We start from the raw sequence: 18,731 nt of genomic DNA, 5'->3' as shown, positions 1-18,731 counted from the left end.
GAGGTGCTGTGGAAGTTCAGCGGGCCGCGTAAAACGCTTAGCCGAGGCTCTGGAAGCCTCGTTCGGCTTAAAGAGTGAGGAGTGAAGCACCCGGAGAACCGGCTGGAAGTGCTGTGGAGGCTCGGCGGGCCGCGTAAAACGCTCAGCCGGGGCTCTGGAAGCCTCCTCGGGGGTCAAGAGTTAGGAGAAAAAGCACCCCCGAGAACCGGCCGGGTCCTCCACGAACCGTGAAAAAGATGTCGAGTGCCGCTACCTTAAGAGAGTCATAGTTACTCCCGCCGTTTGGCCGAAGGTGTATTTACTCGCCGTGTCCGCTGGAGGGAGGTATTTCCCCGCTCCAACGTCACCGGCGGCTTCCGAACGTCTCCCCGAGCGCTCGGAAGTCCGCGCGTGGGGGAGAAGCGGGCCGTGCGAGGTACCGGGTGGAGCTGGACCGTCACCGGGTCCGCTCGTCGTGCGCACCGGCCGCTGGAAGTCGAATAAAGCTCCGCGATCTCATCCGCGGAGCTTGTAAAGTGCAGATCCGCTGGGCTGGAGCTATTTTGGGCCACTTGGCGCGCGCGCACGGCCTCCCGGAGGTGCCGGGTGGAGTGCGCGAGCGCACCGGCCGCTGGAAGTCGCATAAAGCTCCGCGATCTCATCCGCGGTGCTTGTAAACAGCCGATCCGGTCGGCTAGGAGCTATTTTCGGCCACTTGCGCATGCGCACGGCCTCCCGGAGGTTCCGGGCGGCGTGCGAAAGCGCACGGGCCGCTGGAAGTCGAATAATGCTCCGCGATCTCATCCGCGGTGCTTGTAAAGTGCAGATCCGGTCGTCTTGGAGCTATTTTCGGCCACTTGCGCGCGCGCACGGCCTCCCGGAGGTTCCGGGCGGCGTGCGTAAGCGCACGGGCCGCTGGAAGTCGAATAATGCTCCGCGATCTCATCCGCGGTGCTTACAACTAGCCGATCCGGTCGGCCTGGAGCTATTTTCGGCCACTTGGCCCGCGCGCACGGCCTCCCGGCTGTCCCGGTGGTCCCGCTCGCCTCCGCGGACGGTTAAAAAAATCTCAAGTGAGCCTACCTTAAGAGAGTGACAGTTACTCCCGCCGTTTGGCCGCTCAGAGTGCCATCGGACGCGCAGCAACGCGAGTGTGCGCTAAGTGCGAGAGGTGGCGTATTTACCCGCCGTGTCCGCTAGAGGGAGGTATTTCCCCGTTACAAGCTCCGGGAAGATCAGCGGGACGCGGAGAACGCTTAGCCGGGGCTCTGGAAGCCTCCTCGGGCGTCAATAGTTGGGAAGAAAGCACCCCGAGGACCGGCCGGAGCTCCTCCGGACGCTCGGCGGGCCGCGGAAAACGCTTAGCCGGGGCTCTGGAAGCCTCCTCGGGCGTCATGAGTGAGGAGGGAAGCACCCGTGGAACCGGCTGGAGGTGCTGTGGAAGCTCAGCGGGCCGCGTAAAACGCTTAGCCGGGGCTCTGGAAGCCTCCTCGGGGGTCGAGAGTTAGGAGGAAAGCCCCATGAGAACCGGCTGGAGGTGCGGTGGAAGCTCAGCGGGCCGCGTAAAACGCTTAGCCGGGGCTCTGGAAGCCTCCTCGGGCGTCATGAGTGAGGAGGGAAGCACCCGTGGAACCGGCTGGAGGTGCTGTGGAAGCTCAGCGGGCCGCGTAAAACGCTTAGCCGGGGCTCTGGAAGCCTCCTCGGGGGTCGAGAGTTAGGAGAAAAAGCACCCCCGAGAACCGGCCGGGTCGTCCACGAACCGCGAAAAAGATGTCGAGTGCCGCTACCTTAAGAGAGTCATAGTTACTCCCGCCGTTTGGCCGAAGGTGTATTTACTCGCCGTGTCCGCTGGAGGGAGGTATTTCCCCGCTCCAACGTCACCGGCGGCTTCCGAACGTCTCCCCGAGCGCTCGGAAGTCCGCGCGGGGGGGAGAAGCGGGCCGTGCGAGGTACCGGGTGGAGCTGGACCGTCACCGGGTCCGCTCGTCGTGCGCGCCGGCCGCTGGAAGTCGAAAAAAGCTCCGCGATCTCATCCGCGGAGTGCAGATCCGCTGGGCTGGAGCTATTTTGGGCCACTTGGCGCGCGCGCACGGCCTCCCGGAGGTGCCGGGTGGAGTGCGCGAGCGCACCGGCCGCTGGAAGTCGGATAAAGCTCCTTGATCTCATCCGCGGTGCTTGTAAACAGCCGATCCGCTGGGCTGGAGCTATTTTGGGCCACTTGCGCATGCGCACGGCCTCCCGGAGGTGCCGGGTGGAGTGCGCGAGCGCACCGGCCGCTGGAAGTCGGATAAAGCTCCGCGATCTCATCCGCGGAGCTTGTAAAGTGCAGATCCGGTCGGCTAGGAGCTATTTTCGGCCACTTGCGCATGCGCACGGCCTCCCGGAGGTTCCGGGCGGCGTGCGTAAGCGCACCGGCCGCTGGAAGTCGAATAATGCTCCGCGATCTCATCCGCGGAGCTTGTAAAGTGCAGATCCGCTGGGCTGGAGCTATTTTCGGCCACTTGGCCCGCGCGCACGGCCTCCCGGCTGTCCCGGTGGTCCCGGTCGCCTCCGCGGACGGTTAAAAAAAATCTCAGGTGAGCCTACCTTAAGAGAGTGACAGTTACTCCCGCCGTTTGGCCGCTCAAAGTGCCACCGGACGCGCAGCAACGCGAGTGTGCGCTAAGTGCGAGAGCTGGCGTATTTACCCGCCGTGTCCGCTAGAGGGAGGTATTTCCCCGTTACAAGCTCCGGGAAGATCAGCGGGACGCGGAGAACGCTTAGCCGGGGCTCTGGAAGCCTCGGGCGGCTTAGAAAGTGAGGCGGAAAGCACTCGGGGAACCGGCTGGAGGTGCTCTGGAAGTTCAGCGGGCCGCGCAAAACGCTTAGCCGGGGCTGTGGAAGCCTCCTTCGGCTTAGAAAATGAGGCGGAAAGCCTCATGAGAACCGGCTGGAGGTGCGGTGGGAGCTCAGCGGGCCGCGTAAAACGCTTAGCCGAGGCTCTGGAAGCCTCCTCGGGCGTCAAGAGTGAGGAGGAAAGCACCCGGAGAATGACATTTTGATATGATTTGACTATAAATGCGATCATATGTAGTATATATCATATATTTATCCACGAACCGTTCAAAAAAATCTCAAGTGAGCCTACCTTAAGAGAGTGACAGTTACTCCCGCATTTTGGCTACTCAAAGTGCCATCAGACGCGCAGCAACGCGAGTGTGCGCTAAGTGCGAGAGCTGGCGTATTTACCCGCCGTGTCCGCTAGAGGGAGGTAATTCCCCGTTACGACCTCCGGGAAGATCACCGGGACGCGGAGAACGCTTTGCCGGGGCTCTGGAAGCCTCGGGCGGCTTAGAAAGTGAGGAGGAAAGCAGCCGGGGAACCGGCTGGAGGTGCTCTGGAAGTTCAGCGGGCCGCGCAAAACGTTTAGCCGGGGCTCTGGAAGCCTCGGGCGGCTTATTAAGTGAGGAGGAAAGCAGCCGTGGAACCGGCTGGAGGTGCTCTGGAAGCTCAGCGGGCCGCGTAAAACGCTTAGCCGGAGTGCTGGAAGCCTCCTCGGGCGTCAAGAATGAGGAGGAAAGCACCCGTGGAACCGGCTGGAGGTGCTCCGGAAGCTCAGCGGGCCGCGTAAAACGCTTAGCCGGGGCTCTGGAAGCCTCGTTCGGCTTAAACAGTGAGGATGGGAGCACCCGGAGATCCGGCTGGAGGTGCTGTGGAAGCTCAGCGGGCCGCGTAAAACGCTTAGCCGGTGCTCTGGAAGCTCAGCGGGCCGCGTAAAACGTTTAGCCGGGGTGCTGGAAGCCTGGGTCGACTTATAGAGTGAGGAGGAAAGCAGCCGGAGAACCGGCTGGAAGTGCTGTGGAGGCTCGGCGGGCCGCGTAAAATGCTTAACCGGGGCTCTGGAAGCCTCGTTCGGCTGGGAGAGTGAGGAGGAAAGCACCATGAGGACCGGCTGGAGGTCTTCTGGAAGCACAGCGGGCCGTGGAGAACGCTTAGAAGTGCTGGAAGTCGAGTAAGGCTCAGCCATCTCGTCCAAGGTGCTTATAAAGTGCATGTCCGCTCGGCTGGAGGTATTTCCGGCCACCCGGCGCGTGTGCACGGCCTCTGGGTGGCTCCGGGCCGGCTAGAATTCCGGACCGCGATCGCTAACTCGCGGGACCCTAAATGGCCCGCGGACCAGCCGGCGGGACGTCGGTGACCACCCATCCGCCTCGCGGTGGTCCCCGGCCGGCTAGAATTCCGGACCGCGATCGCTAATTCGCGGGACCCTAAATGGCCCGCGGACCAGCCGGCGGGACCTCGGTGACCACCCATCCGCCTCGCGGTGGTCCCTGGCCGGCTAGAATTCCGGACCGCGATCGCAAACTCGCGGGACCCTAAATGGCCCGCGGACCAGCCGGCGGGACCTCGGTGACCACCCATCCGCCTCGCGGTGGTCCCTGGCCGGCTAGAATTCCGGACCGCGATCGGTAATTCGCGGGACCCTAAATGGCCCGCGGACCATCCGGCGGGACCTCGGTGACCACCCATCCGCCTCGCGGTGGTCCCTGGCCGGCTAGAATTCCGGACCGCGATCGCTAATTCGCGGGACCCTAAATGGCCCGCGGACCAGCCGGCGGGACCTCGGTGAAGACCCATCCGCCTCGCGGTGGTCCCCGGCCGGGTAGAATTCCGGACCGCGATCGGTACCTCGCGGGACCCTAAATGGCCCGCGGACCAGCCGGCGGGACCTCGGTGAAGACCCATCCGCCTCGCGGTGGTCCCCGGCCGGGTAGAATTCCGGACCGCGATCGGTACCTCGCGGGACCCTAAATGGCCCGCGGACCAGCCGGCGGGACCTCGGTGAAGACCCATCCGCCTCGCGGTGGTCCCCGGCCGGCTAGAATTCCGGGCCGCGATCGGTAACTCGCGGGACCCTAAATGGCCCGCGGACCAGCCGGCGGGACCTCGGTGAAGACCCATCCGCCTCGCGGTGGTCCCCGGCCGGCTAGAATTCCGGACCGCGATCGGTAACTCGCGGGACCCTAAATGGCCCGCGGACCAGCCGGCGGGACCTCGGTGACCACCCATCCGCCTTGCGGTGGTCCCTGGCCGGCTAGAATTCCGGACCGCGATCGGTAACTCGCGGGACCCTAAATGGCCCGCGGACCAGCCGGCGGGACCTCGGTGACCACCCATCCGCCTTCGCTGGTTCCCAAGTCGGCTAGAATTCCGGACCGCGATCGCTAACTCGCGGGACCCTAAATGGCCCGCGGACCAGCCGGCGGGACCCACTTGACTTCCTATCCGCCTTCGCTGGTTCCCAAGTCGGCTAGAATTCCGGGCCGCGACCGGTAACTCGCGGGACCCTAAATGGCCCGCGGACCAGCCGGCGGGACCTCGGTGACCACCCATCCGCCTTCGCTGGTTCCCAAGTCGGCTAGAATTCCGGACCGCGATCGCTAACTCGCGGGACCGCAATTGGCCCGCGGACCAGCCGGCGGGACCCACTTGACTTCCCATCCGCCTTCGCTGGTTCCCAAGTCGGCTAGAATTCCGGACCGCGATCGCTAACTCGCGGGACCCTAAATGGCCCGCGGACCAGCCAGCGGGACCCGCTTGACTTCCTATCCGCCTTCGCTGGTTCCCAAGTCGGCTAGAATTCCGGACCGCGATCGCTAACTCGCGGGACCGCAATTGGCCCGCGGACCAGCCGGCGGGACCCGCTCCACTTCCTATCCGCCTTCGCTGGTTCCCAAGTCGGCTAGAATTCCGGACCGCGATCGCTAACTCGCGGGACCCTAAATGGCCCGCGGACCAGCCAGCGGGACCCGCTTGACTTCCTATCCGCCTTCGCTGGTTCCCAAGTCGGCTAGAATTCCGGACCGCGATCGCTAACTCGCGGGACCGCAATTGGCCCGCGGACCAGCCGGCGGGACCCGCTCCACTTCCTATCCGCATTCGCTGGTTCCCAAGTCGGCCACAAATTACGATTATTCGGCCTCTCGCTCTGGAAGTGCCATCGGCACTTGCTCGGAAAAGTGTCCGCCTCTTCTGGTTCCCTAGGTCGGCCGCCAAAAGCGAAAAATCGGCCTCTACCCCGTTTGGGTACCAGGGGTAGGGTGCAGTACCAACTTTGGTCTTCAGGTGCGCCAGAGCGCGATGGTTGGTCCCACTAGTCAGCGTACTCATCGACGGTTTACTCCCCTTTCGCAAAATATAGTGGGCACGTATGTGCAGGACTGTTTATTTTTATTTTGAAAAATTTTCTAAGTGCCAGCGGACGCTGGCACACGACGTGTCCGAGCCACGATGGTGCCCAGGCCGGACAGCGACGGCGAAAAAGCCGATTCTGGAAGTTTCGAATATGCCAACGGCAAAAGCGGCGCGATGTGTCCGCCTCGGCTGGTTCTCCGGTCGGCCAGAAAAAGTGAAAATTCGGCCTCTCGCTCTGGAGGTCCGACGAACTTTGGCGAATATTTTCTAAGTGCCAACGGGTGTTACACCGTAATGTGTCCGACGCGGCTGGTTCCTCCGGTCGGCCAGAAAAAGTGAAAATTCGGCCTCTTGCTCTGGAGGTCCGACGAACTTTGGCGAATATTTTCTAAGTGCCAACGGGTGTTACACCGTAATGTGTCCGACTCGGCTGGTTCCTCCGGTCGGCCCGAACGAGCGAAAATTCGGCCTCTTCGCCTGGAAGTCCGGCCGACTTGGGCGAATATTTTCTAAGTGCCAACGGGTGTTCGGCCGTAATGTGTCCGACTCGGCTGGTTCCCCGAGTCGGCCCGAAGGAGCGAAAATTCGGCCTCTTCGCCTGGAGGTCCAACGAACTTTGGCGAATATTTTCTAAGTGCCAACGGGTGTTACACCGTAATGTGTCCGACTCGGCTGGTTCCTCCGGTCGGCCCGAACGAGCGAAAATTCGGCCTCTTGCTCTGGAAGATCTGCCAACTTGAGCGAATATTTTCTAAGTGCCAACGGGTGTTCGGCCGTAACGTGTCCGACTCGGCTGGTTCCCCGAGTCGGCCCGAACGAGTGAAAATTCGGCCTCTTGCTCTGGAAGTCCTGCCAACTTGAGCGAATATTTTCAAAGTGCCAACGGCTGTTCGGCCGTAACGTGTCCGACTCGGCTGGTTCCCCGAGTCGGCCCGAACGAGTGAAAATTCGGCCTCTTGCTCTGGAAGTCCTGCCAACTTGAGCGAATATTTTCAAAGTGCCAACGGCTGTTCGGCCGTAACGTGTCCGACTCGGCTGGTTCCCCGAGTCGGCCCGAACGAGCGAAAATTCGGCCTCTTGCTCTGGAAGTCCTGCCAACTTGAGCGAATATTTTCTAAGTGCCATCGGGTCTTGCCCGGAAAAGTGTCCGACTCGGCTGGTTCCCCGAGTCGGCCCGAACGAGCGAAAATTCGGCCTCTCGCTCTGGAAGTCCCGCCAACTTGAGCGAATATTTTCTAAGTGCCATCGGGTCTTGCCCGGAAAAGTGTCCGACTCGGCTGGTTCCCCGAGTCGGCCCGAACGAGCGAAAATTCGGCCTCTTGCTCTGGAAGTCCTGCCAACTTGAGCGAATATTTTCTAAGTGCCATCGGGGCTTGCCCGGAAAAGTGTCCGACTCGGCTGGTTCCCCGAGTCGGCCCGAACGAGCGAAAATTCGGCCTCTTGCTCTGGAAGTCCGACGAACTTTGGCGAATATTTTCTAAGTGCCAACGGGTGTTCGGCCGTAACGTGTCCGACTCGGCTGGTTCCCCGAGTCGGCCCGAACGAGTGAAAATTCGGCCTCTTGCTCTGGAAGTCCTGCCAACTTGAGCGAATATTTTCTAAGTGCCATCGGGTCTTGCCCGGAAAAGTGTCCGACTCGGCTGGTTCCCCGAGTCGGCTCCGAACGAGCGAAAATTCGGCCTCTTCGCCTGGAAGTCCTGCCAACTTGAGCGAATATTTTCTAAGTGCCATCGGGTCTTGCCCGGAAAAGTGTCCGACTCGGCTGGTTCCCCGAGTCGGCCCGAACGAGCGAAAATTCGGCCTCTTGCTCTGGAAGTCCTGCCAACTTGAGCGAATATTTTCTAAGTGCCATCGGGTCTTGCCCGGAAAAGTGTCCGACTCGGCTGGTTCCCCGAGTCGGCCCGAACGAGCGAAAATTCGGCCTCTTGCTCTGGAAGTCCTGCCAACTTGAGCGAATATTTTCTAAGTGCCATCGGGGCTTGCCCGGAAAAGTGTCCGACTCGGCTGGTTCCCCGAGTCGGCCCGAACGAGCGAAAATTCGGCCTCTTGCTCTGGAAGTCCGACGAACTTTGGCGAATATTTTCTAAGTGCCAACGGGTGTTCGGCCGTAACGTGTCCGACTCGGCTGGTTCCCCGAGTCGGCCCGAACGAGTGAAAATTCGGCCTCTTGCTCTGGAAGTCCTGCCAACTTGAGCGAATATTTTCTAAGTGCCATCGGGTCTTGCCCGGAAAAGTGTCCGACTCGGCTGGTTCCCCGAGTCGGCCCGAACGAGCGAAAATTCGGCCTCTTGCTCTGGAAGTCCTGCCAACTTGAGCGAATATTTTCTAAGTGCCATCGGGTCTTGCCCGGAAAAGTGTCCGACTCGGCTGGTTCCCCGAGTCGGCCCGAACGAGCGAAAATTCGGCCTCTTGCTCTGGAAGTCCTGCCAACTTGAGCGAATATTTTCTAAGTGCCATCGGCTCTTGCCCGGAAAAGTGTCCGACCCGTCCGGTTCCCTAGTTCGGCCACATAATGTGAAAATTCGGCCTCTTGCTCTGGAAGTCCTGCCAACTTGAGCGAATATTTTCTAAGTGCCATCGGGTCTTGCCCGGAAAAGTGTCCGACTCGGCTGGTTCCCCGAGTCGGCCCGAACGAGCGAAAATTCGGCCTCTTGCTCTGGAAGTCCTGCCAACTTGAGCGAATATTTTCTAAGTGCCATCGGGTCTTGCCCGGAAAAGTGTCCGACTCGGCTGGTTCCCCGAGTCGGCCACGGAATGTGAAAATTCGGCCTCTTGCTCTGGAAGTCCTGCCAACTTGAGCGAATATTTTCTAAGTGCCATCGGGTCTTGCCCGGAAAAGTGTCCGACTCGGCTGGTTCCCCGAGTCGGCCCGAACGAGCGAAAATTCGGCCTCTTGCTCTGGAAGTCCTGCCAACTTGAGCGAATATTTTCTAAGTGCCATCGGGTCTTGCCCGGAAAAGTGTCCGACTCGGCCGGTTCCCTAGTTCGGCCACATAATGTGAAAATTCGGCCTCTTGCTCTGGAAGTCCTGCCAACTTGAGCGAATATTTTCTAAGTGCCATCGGGTCTTGCCCGGAAAAGTGTCCGACTCGGCTGGTTCCCCGAGTCGGCCCGAACGAGCGAAAATTCGGCCTCTTGCTCTGGAAGTCCTGCCAACTTGAGCGAATATTTTCTAAGTGCCATCGGGTCTTGCCCGGAAAAGTGTCCGACTCGGCTGGTTCCCCGAGTCGGCCCGAACGAGCGAAAATTCGGCCTCTTGCTCTGGAAGTCCTGCCAACTTGAGCGAATATTTTCTAAGTGCCATCGGGTCTTGCCCGGAAAAGTGTCCGACTCGGCTGGTTCCCTAGTTCGGCCACATAATGTGAAAATTCGGCCTCTTGCTCTGGAAGTCCTGCCAACTTGAGCGAATATTTTCTAAGTGCCATCGGGTCTTGCCCGGAAAAGTGTCCGACTCGGCTGGTTCCCCGAGTCGTCCCGAACGAGCGAAAATTCGGCCTCTCGCTCTGGAAGTCCTGCCAACTTGAGCGAATATTTTCTAAGTGCCATCGGGTCTTGCCCGGAAAAGTGTCCGACTCGGCTGGTTCCCCGAGTCGGCCCGAACGAGCGAAAATTCGGCCTCTTCGCCTGGAAGTCCTGCCAACTTGAGCGAATATTTTCTAAGTGCCATCGGGTCTTGCCCGGAAAAGTGTCCGACTCGGCTGGTTCCCCGAGTCGGCCCGAACGAGCGAAAATTCGGCCTCTTGCTCTGGAAGTCCTGCCAACTTGAGCGAATATTTTCTAAGTGCCATCGGGTCTTGCCCGGAAAAGTGTCCGACTCGGCTGGTTCCCCGAGTCGTCCCGAACGAGCGAAAATTCGGCCTCTCGCTCTGGAAGTCCTGCCAACTTGAGCGAATATTTTCTAAGTGCCATCGGGTCTTGCCCGGAAAAGTGTCCGACTCGGCTGGTTCCCCGAGTCGGCCCGAACGAGCGAAAATTCGGCCTCTTCGCCTGGAAGTCCTGCCAACTTGAGCGAATATTTTCTAAGTGCCATCGGGTCTTGCCCGGAAAAGTGTCCGACTCGGCTGGTTCCCCGAGTCGGCCCGAACGAGCGAAAATTCGGCCTCTTGCTCTGGAAGTCCTGCCAACTTGAGCGAATATTTTCTAAGTGCCATCGGGTCTTGCCCGGAAAAGTGTCCGACTCGGCTGGTTCCCCGAGTCGGCCCGAACGAGCGAAAATTCGGCCTCTTGCTCTGGAAGTCCTGCCAACTTGAGCGAATATTTTCTAAGTGCCATCGGGTCTTGCCCGGAAAAGTGTCCGACTCGGCTGGTTCCCCGAGTCGGCCCGAACGAGCGAAAATTCGGCCTCTTGCTCTGGAAGTCCTGCCAACTTGAGCGAATATTTTCTAAGTGCCATCGGCTCTTGCCCGGAAAAGTGTCCGACCCGTCCGGTTCCCTAGTTCGGCCACATAATGTGAAAATTCGGCCTCTTGCTCTGGAAGTCCTGCCAACTTGAGCGAATATTTTCTAAGTGCCATCGGGTCTTGCCCGGAAAAGTGTCCGACTCGTCTGGTTCCCCGAGTCGGCCCGAACGAGCGAAAATTCGGCCTCTTGCTCTGGAAGTCCTGCCAACTTGAGCGAATATTTTCTAAGTGCCATCGGGTCTTGCCCGGAAAAGTGTCCGACTCGGCTGGTTCCCTAGTTCGGCCACATAATGTGAAAATTCGGCCTCTTGCTCTGGAAGTCCTGCCAACTTGAGCGAATATTTTCTAAGTGCCATCGGGTCTTGCCCGGAAAAGTGTCCGACTCGGCTGGTTCCCCGAGTCGGCCCGAACGAGCGAAAATTCGGCCTCTTGCTCTGGAAGTCCTGCCAACTTGAGCGAATATTTTCTAAGTGCCATCGGGTCTTGCCCGGAAAAGTGTCCGACTCGGCTGGTTCCCCGAGTCGGCCAGAAAAAGTGAAAATTCAGCCTCTTCGCCTGGAAGTCCTGCCAACTTGAGCGAATATTTTCTAAGTGCCATCGGGTCTTGCCCGGAAAAGTGTCCGACTCGGCTGGTTCCCCGAGTCGGCCCGAACGAGCGAAAATTCGGCCTCTTGCTCTGGAAGTCCTGCCAACTTGAGCGAATATTTTCTAAGTGCCATCGGGTCTTGCCCGGAAAAGTGTCCGACTCGGCTGGTTCCCCGAGTCGGCCAGAAAAAGTGAAAATTCAGCCTCTTCGCCTGGAAGTCCTGCCAACTTGAGCGAATATTTTCTAAGTGCCATCGGGTCTTGCCCGGAAAAGTGTCCGACTCGGCTGGTTCCCCGAGTCGGCCAGAACGAGCGAAAATTCGGCCTCTTGCTCTGGAAGTCCTGCCAACTTGAGCGAATATTTTCTAAGTGCCATCGGGTCTCTCCCGGAAAAGTGTCCGCCTCGTCCGGTTCCCTAGTTCGGCCACGGAATGTGAAAATTCGGCCTCTTGCTCTGGAAGTCCTGCCAACTTGAGCGAATATTTTCTAAGTGCCATCGGGTCTTGCCCGGAAAAGTGTCCGACTCGGCTGGTTCCCTAGTTCGGCCACATAATGTGAAAATTCGGCCTCTTGCTCTGGAAGTCCTGCCAACTTGAGCGAATATTTTCTAAGTGCCATCGGGTCTTGCCCGGAAAAGTGTCCGACTCGGCTGGTTCCCCGAGTCGGCCAGAAAAAGTGAAAATTCGGCCTCTTCGCCTGGAAGTCCTGCCAACTTGAGCGAATATTTTCTAAGTGCCATCGGGTCTTGCCCGGAAAAGTGTCCGACTCGGCTGGTTCCCCGAGTCGGCCAGAAAAAGTGAAAATTCGGCCTCTTGCTCTGGAAGTCCTGCCAACTTGAGCGAATATTTTCTAAGTGCCATCGGGTCTCTCCCGGAAAAGTGTCCGACTCGTCCGGTTCCCTAGTTCGGCCACATAATGTGAAAATTCGGCCTCTTGCTCTGGAAGTCCTGCCAACTTGAGCGAATATTTTCTAAGTGCCATCGGGTCTCTCCCGGAAAAGTGTCCGACTCGGCCGGTTCCCTAGTTCGGCCACATAATGTGAAAATTCGGCCTCTTGCTCTGGAAGTCCTGCCAACTTGAGCGAATATTTTCTAAGTGCCATCGGGTCTCTCCCGGAAAAGTGTCCGCCTCGTCCGGTTCCCTAGTTCGGCCACATAATGTGAAAATTCGGCCTCTTGCTCTGGAAGTCCGACGAACTTTGGCGAATATTTTCTAAGTGCCATCGGGTCTCTCCCGGAAAAGTGTCCGCCTCGTCCGGTTCCCTAGTTCGGCCACGGAATGTAATAATTCGGCCTCTCTGAGGTACCAGGGGAACGCATTTAGGTACCAGGGGTAGTCGCTGAGGTACCAGGGGTATGCATTTAGGTACCAGGGGAGACCACTACGGTCTGTTGGTCCCCCTAGTTAGTGTACTCATCGGTTTACTCCCCTTTCGCAAAATATAGTCGGCACGTATGTGCAGGACTGTTTATTTTTATTTTGAAAAATGTTCTAAGTGCCAACGGAAGCTGGCACACGAACTGTCCGAGCCACGATGGTGCCCAGGCCGGACAGCGACGGCGAAAAAGCCGATGTGTGTTTGATGGAAGTTTCGAATATTTTCAAAGTGCCAACGGCACTTGCGGGGTGATGTGTCCGCCTCGTCTGGTTCCCCAGGTCGGCCAGAAAAAGTGAAAATTCGGCCTCTTCTCCTGGAAGTCCGGCCAAGTTTGGCGAATATTTTCTAAGTGCCAACGGCACTTGCGGGGTGATGTGTCCGCCTCGTCTGGTTCCCCAGGTCGGCCAGAACAAGTGAAAATTCGGCCTCTTCTCCTGGAAGTCTGGCCAAGTTTGGCGAATATTTTCAAAGTGCCAACGGCACTTGCGGGGTGATGTGTCCGCCTCGTCTGGTTCCCCAGGTCGGCCAGAACAAGTGAAAATTCGGCCTCTTCTCCTGGAAGTCTGGCCAAGTTTGGCGAATATTTTCAAAGTGCCAACGTCACTTGCGGGGTGATGTGTCCGCCTCGTCTGGTTCCCCAGGTCGGCCAGAACAAGTGAAAATTCGGCCTCTTCTCCTGGAAGTCTGGCCAAGTTTGGCGAATATTTTCTAAGTGCCAACGACTCAACAGCCGTAAAGTGTCCGCCTCGGCTGGTTCCCCATAACGGCCAGAACAAGTGAAAATTCGGCCTCTTCTCCTGGAAGTCTGGCCAAGTTTGGCGAATATTTTCTAAGTGCCAACGACTCAACCAGCGTAAAGTGTCCGCCTCGGCTGGTTCCCCATAACGGCCAGAACAAGTGAAAATTCGGCCTCTTCTCCTGGAAGTCTGGCCAAGTTTGGCGAATATTTTCTAAGTGCCAACGACTCAACCAGCCTAAAGTGTCCGCCTCGGCTGGTTCCCCAGGTCGGGTACCACAAGTGAAAATTCGGCCTCTTCTCCTGGAAGTCTGGCCAAGTTTGGCGAATATTTTCTGAGTGCCAACGACTCAACCAGCCTAAAGTGTCCGCCTCGGCTGGTTCCCCATAACGGCCACCAAAAGTGAAAATTCGGCCTCTTCTCCTGGAAGTCAAGCCAAGTTTGGCAAATATTTTCTAAGTGCCAACGACTCAACCAGCGCAAAGTGTCCGCCTCGGCTGGTTCCCCATAACGGCCATGAAAAGTGAAAATTCGGCCTCTTCTCCTGGAAGTCAAGCCAAGTTTGGCAAATATTTTCTAAGTGCCAACGACTCAACCAGCGTAAAGTGTCCGCCTCGGCTGGTTCCCCAGGTCGGCCACCAAAAGTGAAAATTCGGCCTCTTCTCCTGGAAGTCTTGCCAAGTTTGGCGAATATTTTCTAAGTGCCAACGACTCAACCAGCGTAAAGTGTCCGCCTCGGCTGGTTCCCCAGGTCGGCCACCAAAAGTGAAAATTCGGCCTCTTCTCCTGGAAGTCAAGCCAAGTTTGGCAAATATTTTCTAAGTGCCAACGACTCAACCAGCGTAAAGTGTCCGCCTCGGCTGGTTCCCCAGGTCGGTCACCAAAAGTGAAAATTCGGCCTCTTCTCCTGGAAGTCTGGCCAAGTTTGGCGAATATTTTCTGAGTGCCAACGACTCAACCAGCCTAAAGTGTCCGCCTCGGCTGGTTCCCCATAACGGCCACCAAAAGTGAAAATTCGGCCTCTTCTCCTGGAAGTCAAGCCAAGTTTGGCAAATATTTTCTAAGTGCCAACGACTCAACCAGCGCAAAGTGTCCGCCTCGGCTGGTTCCCCATAACGGCCATGAAAAGTGAAAATTCGGCCTCTTCTCCTGGAAGTCAAGCCAAGTTTGGCAAATATTTTCTAAGTGCCAACGACTCAACCAGCGTAAAGTGTCCGCCTCGGCTGGTTCCCCAGGTCGGCCACCAAAAGTGAAAATTCGGCCTCTTCTCCTGGAAGTCTTGCCAAGTTTGGCGAATATTTTCTAAGTGCCAACGACTCAACCAGCGTAAAGTGTCCGCCTCGGCTGGTTCCCCAGGTCGGCCACCAAAAGTGAAAATTCGGCCTCTTCTCCTGGAAGTCAAGCCAAGTTTGGCAAATATTTTCTAAGTGCCAACGACTCAACCAGCGTAAAGTGTCCGCCTCGGCTGGTTCCCCAGGTCGGTCACCAAAAGTGAAAATTCGGCCTCTTCTCCTGGAAGTCAAGCCAAGTTTGGCAGATATTTTCTAAGTGCCAACGACTCAACCAGCGTAAAGTGTCCGCCTCGGCTGGTTCCCCAGGTCGGCCACCAAAAGTGAAAATTCGGCCTCTTCTCCTGGAAGTCAAGCCAAGTTTGGCAAATATTTTCTAAGTGCCAACGACTCAACCAGCGTAAAGTGTCCGCCTCGGCTGGTTCCCCATAACGGCCACCAAAAGTGAAAATTCGGCCTCTTCTCCTGGAAGTCAAGCCATGTTTGGCAAATATTTTCTAAGTGCCAACGGCTCTTGAGCCGAAAAGTGTCCGCCTCGGCTGGTTCCCCATAACGGCCACCAAAAGTGAAAATTCGGCCTCTTCTCCTGGAAGTCAAGCCAAGTTTGGCAAATATTTTCTAAGTGCCAACGGCTCTTGAGCCGAAAAGTGTCCGCCTCGGCTGGTTCCCCAGGTCGGCCACCAAAAGTGAAAATTCGGCCTCTTCTCCTGGAAGTCAAGCCAAGTTTGGCAAATATTTTCTAAGTGCCAACGGCTCTTGAGCCGAAAAGTGTCCGCCTCGGCTGGTTCCCGCGGTCGGCCTTCAAAAGCGAAAATTCGGCCTCTTCCCCTGGTAGCCCTGCCAACTTGTGCGAATTTTTTCTAAGTGCCAACGGCTCTTGAGCCGAAAAGTGTCCGCCTCGGCTGGTTCCCTCGGTCGGCCCCAAAAAGCGAAAATTCGGCCTCTCCCTCTTTAGGTACCAGGGGCTGGGGTACCAGGGGGAGGGTGCAGTACCAACTTTGGTCTTCAGGTGCGCCAGAGTACGCTAAATGGTCCCCCTAGTCAGCGTACTCATCAACGATTTACCCCCCTTTCGCAAAATATAGTCAGAACGAGCATGGGGGGCGCATAATTTACCCCACAAAATGAAAGGGCCCGGTGCCGAGCGCTTGGTCATGGCCGCCAGCAGCGCCCCTTGCTCGGTGGGAACACAACACGCAGGGTTGCACAGCACCCTGGAAGGCACAAAGAGAGTGAAAAATTTTCTAAGTGTCACTCTTGACGAAAAATGTCTAAGTGCCTCTCTTGACGAAAAATTTCTAAGTGCCACGCTTGACGAAAAATGTCTAAGTGCCACAGCGCTCGAAAATTTCCTAAGTGCGAGCACGGCTGTGAAATATTCAAAGTACAAGGAACGCTGGCAGAATCTCTCGACGGCCGTCTGCTCCCGGCGGCCGCCGTGAAGTCTCCCCTCCCGGGGACGGCTGTCTGCTCCCGGCAGCCGTCCTTAACCCCCTCCCCACACGTTGGACGAACACCAGCCGAGGGCGAAAGGCTCGCGGTGTGGAAGGATCGTGGCCACGGCTAATCTAGCGATGCCCGCGTTGGACGGTCACACCGCACGACAGAGCGGGGCCTGCATCCGGCGCGAGGCGGCCTTCAGGCACGTGGCTCGAGACGACCTCACCCGCCCTAGCCCGGAGCGGAAAGACTTTGAAATTTTCAAAGTCCAAGGAACACTGGCAGAATGGGAGGACCGGCCGCCTCCTTAAACACAGGCCGGAGAGATGGAGCGGGATCAGCGGCCCGCGCGTTGAGCGAACACCGGCCGAGGGCGAAAGGCTCGCGGTGTGGAAGGATCGTGGCCACGGCTAATCTAGCGATGCCCGCGTCGGACGGTCACACCGCACGACAGAGCGGGGCCTGCATCCGGCGCGAGGCGGCCTTCAGGCACGTGGTTCGAGACGACCTCACCCGCCCTAGCCCGGAGCGGAAAGACTTTGAAATAGTCAAAGTCCAAGGAACACTGGCAGAATCTCTCGACGGCCGTCTGCTCCCGGCGGCCGCCGTGAAGTCTCCCCTCCCGGGGACGGCTGTCTGCTCCCGGCAGCCGTCCATAACCCCCTCCCCACACGTTGGTTGAACATCAGCCGAGGGCGAAAGGCTCGCGGTGTGGAAGGATCGTGGCCACGGCTAATCTAGCGATGCCCGCGTTGGACGGTCACACCGCACGACAGAGCGGGGCCTGCATCCGGCGCGAGGCGGCCTTCAGGCACGTGGTTCGAGACGACCTCACCCGCCCTAGCCCGGAGCGGAAAGACTTTTCAAAGTCCAAGGAACACTGGCAGAATGGGAGGACCGGCCGCCTCCTTAAACACAGGCCGGAGCGACCGAGCGGGATCAGCGGCCCGCGCGCAGGGTCTTTGAAATGTACAAAGTCCTAGGGACAATGGCAGAATCGCTCGACGGCCGTCTGCTCCCGGCGGCCGCGGTGAAGGGACTGTACACCCCACCCGGGGACGGCTGTCTGCTCCCGGCAGCCGTCCTTCCCCCCCACCCCACACGTTGACCGACACCGGCCGAGGGCGAAAGGCTCGCGGTGTGGAAGGATCGTGGCCACGGCTAATCTAGCGATGCCCGCGTTGGACGGTCACACCGCACGACAGAGCGGGGCCTGCATCCGGCGCGAGGCGGCCTTCAGGCACGTGGTTCGAGACGACCTCACCCGCCCTAGCCCGGAGCGAAAAGACTTTGAAATATTCAAAGTCCAAGGAACACTGGCAGAATGGGAGGACCGGCCGCCTCCTTAAACACAGGCCGGAGCGACCGAGCGGGATCAGCGGCCCGCGCGGAGGGTCTTTAAAATGTACAAAGTCCTAGGAACAATGGCAGAATCGCTCGACGGCCGTCTGCTCCCGGCGGCCGCGGTGGAAGGACTGTACACCCCACCCGGGGACGGCTGTCTGCTCCCGGCAGCCGTCCTTCCCCCCCACCCACACGTTGACCGACACCGGCCGAGGGCGAAAGGCTCGCGGTGTGGAAGGATCGTGGCCACGGCTAATCTAGCGATGCCCGCGTTGGACGGTCACACCGCACGACAGAGCGGGGCCGCATCTGGCGCGAGGCGGCCTTCAGGCACGTGGTTCGAGACGACCTCACCCGCCCTAGCCCGGAGCGGAAAGACTTTGAAATTTTCAAAGTCCAAGGAACACTGGCAGAATGGGAGGACCGGCCGCCTCCTTAAACACAGGCCGGGCGAAAAATATGCGAATGTTGGGCGGAAAGACTTTGAAATATTCAAAGTCCAAGGAACACTGGCAGAATGGGAGGACCGGCCGCCTCCTTAAACACAGGCCGGGCGAAAAATATGCGAATGTTGGGTCTCATCCAAGAAAGGGAGTTACCGGCCGCCTCCTTAAACACAGGCCGGGCGAAAAATATGCGAATGGTCCATCCAAGGAAGGAGGAGCGGCCGCCTCCTTAAACACAGGCCGGAGAGATGGAGCGGGATCAGCGGCCCGCGAACTGAGCGGCCGAGGGCGAAAGGCTCGCGGTGTGGAAGGATCGTGGCCACGGCTAATCTAGCGATGCCCGCGTTGGACGGTCACACCGCACGACAGAGCGGGGCCTGCATCCGGCGCGAGGCGGCCTTCAGGCACGTGGTTCGAGACGACTTCACCCGCCCTAGCCCGGAGCTGAAACTCTGCGAATGTTAACATCCAAGGATGGAGGCAACGGCCGTCTCGTTAAGCTGAGGCCGGAGGAAAGTCTGCGGATTCGGGGCATCCAAGGCAGATGGAGGTGCCGGCCGCCTCGGTAAACAGAGGCCGGACCGACCGACATGCGACCATGACCCGCCTTGGTAGGGCCCCCACCGGCCCCGGCTAGCGCCGGCGTTGGGTGGACGGTTCCTCCCCACTTGCGGGTCGCCCTCTAGCGCTACGGCCGCCGCGCGAGCGCGCGCTCCGACGCCGCCCCCGCAGGCCTAGCGCGAGCCGTACGGCAGCGAGACCGAGACGCCCCGATTCCACGCACGCACCTAGCGGCCATCAACGGAGGCCGAGCGCGCGATCCGACTCGCGGCACGCCACGTGGGCGTCCGCCGGCCGCGCCGGTCTACCGCGAAAGATGTTTCTCAAACCCTCGCCTAACCTAGGGACGGCTATCTCGGGAAGCCGCCCCCGCATCTGCACCTATCCGCTAAGCCCTC

This window comes from Syngnathus floridae, unplaced genomic scaffold (genome assembly GCF_059516105.1).
Source record: "Syngnathus floridae isolate MCC-2025c unplaced genomic scaffold, RoL_Sflo_1.0 HiC_scaffold_325, whole genome shotgun sequence".
NCBI classification, from domain to species: domain Eukaryota; kingdom Metazoa; phylum Chordata; class Actinopteri; order Syngnathiformes; family Syngnathidae; genus Syngnathus; species Syngnathus floridae.
Note: the sequence above shows the minus strand (reverse complement) of the source record.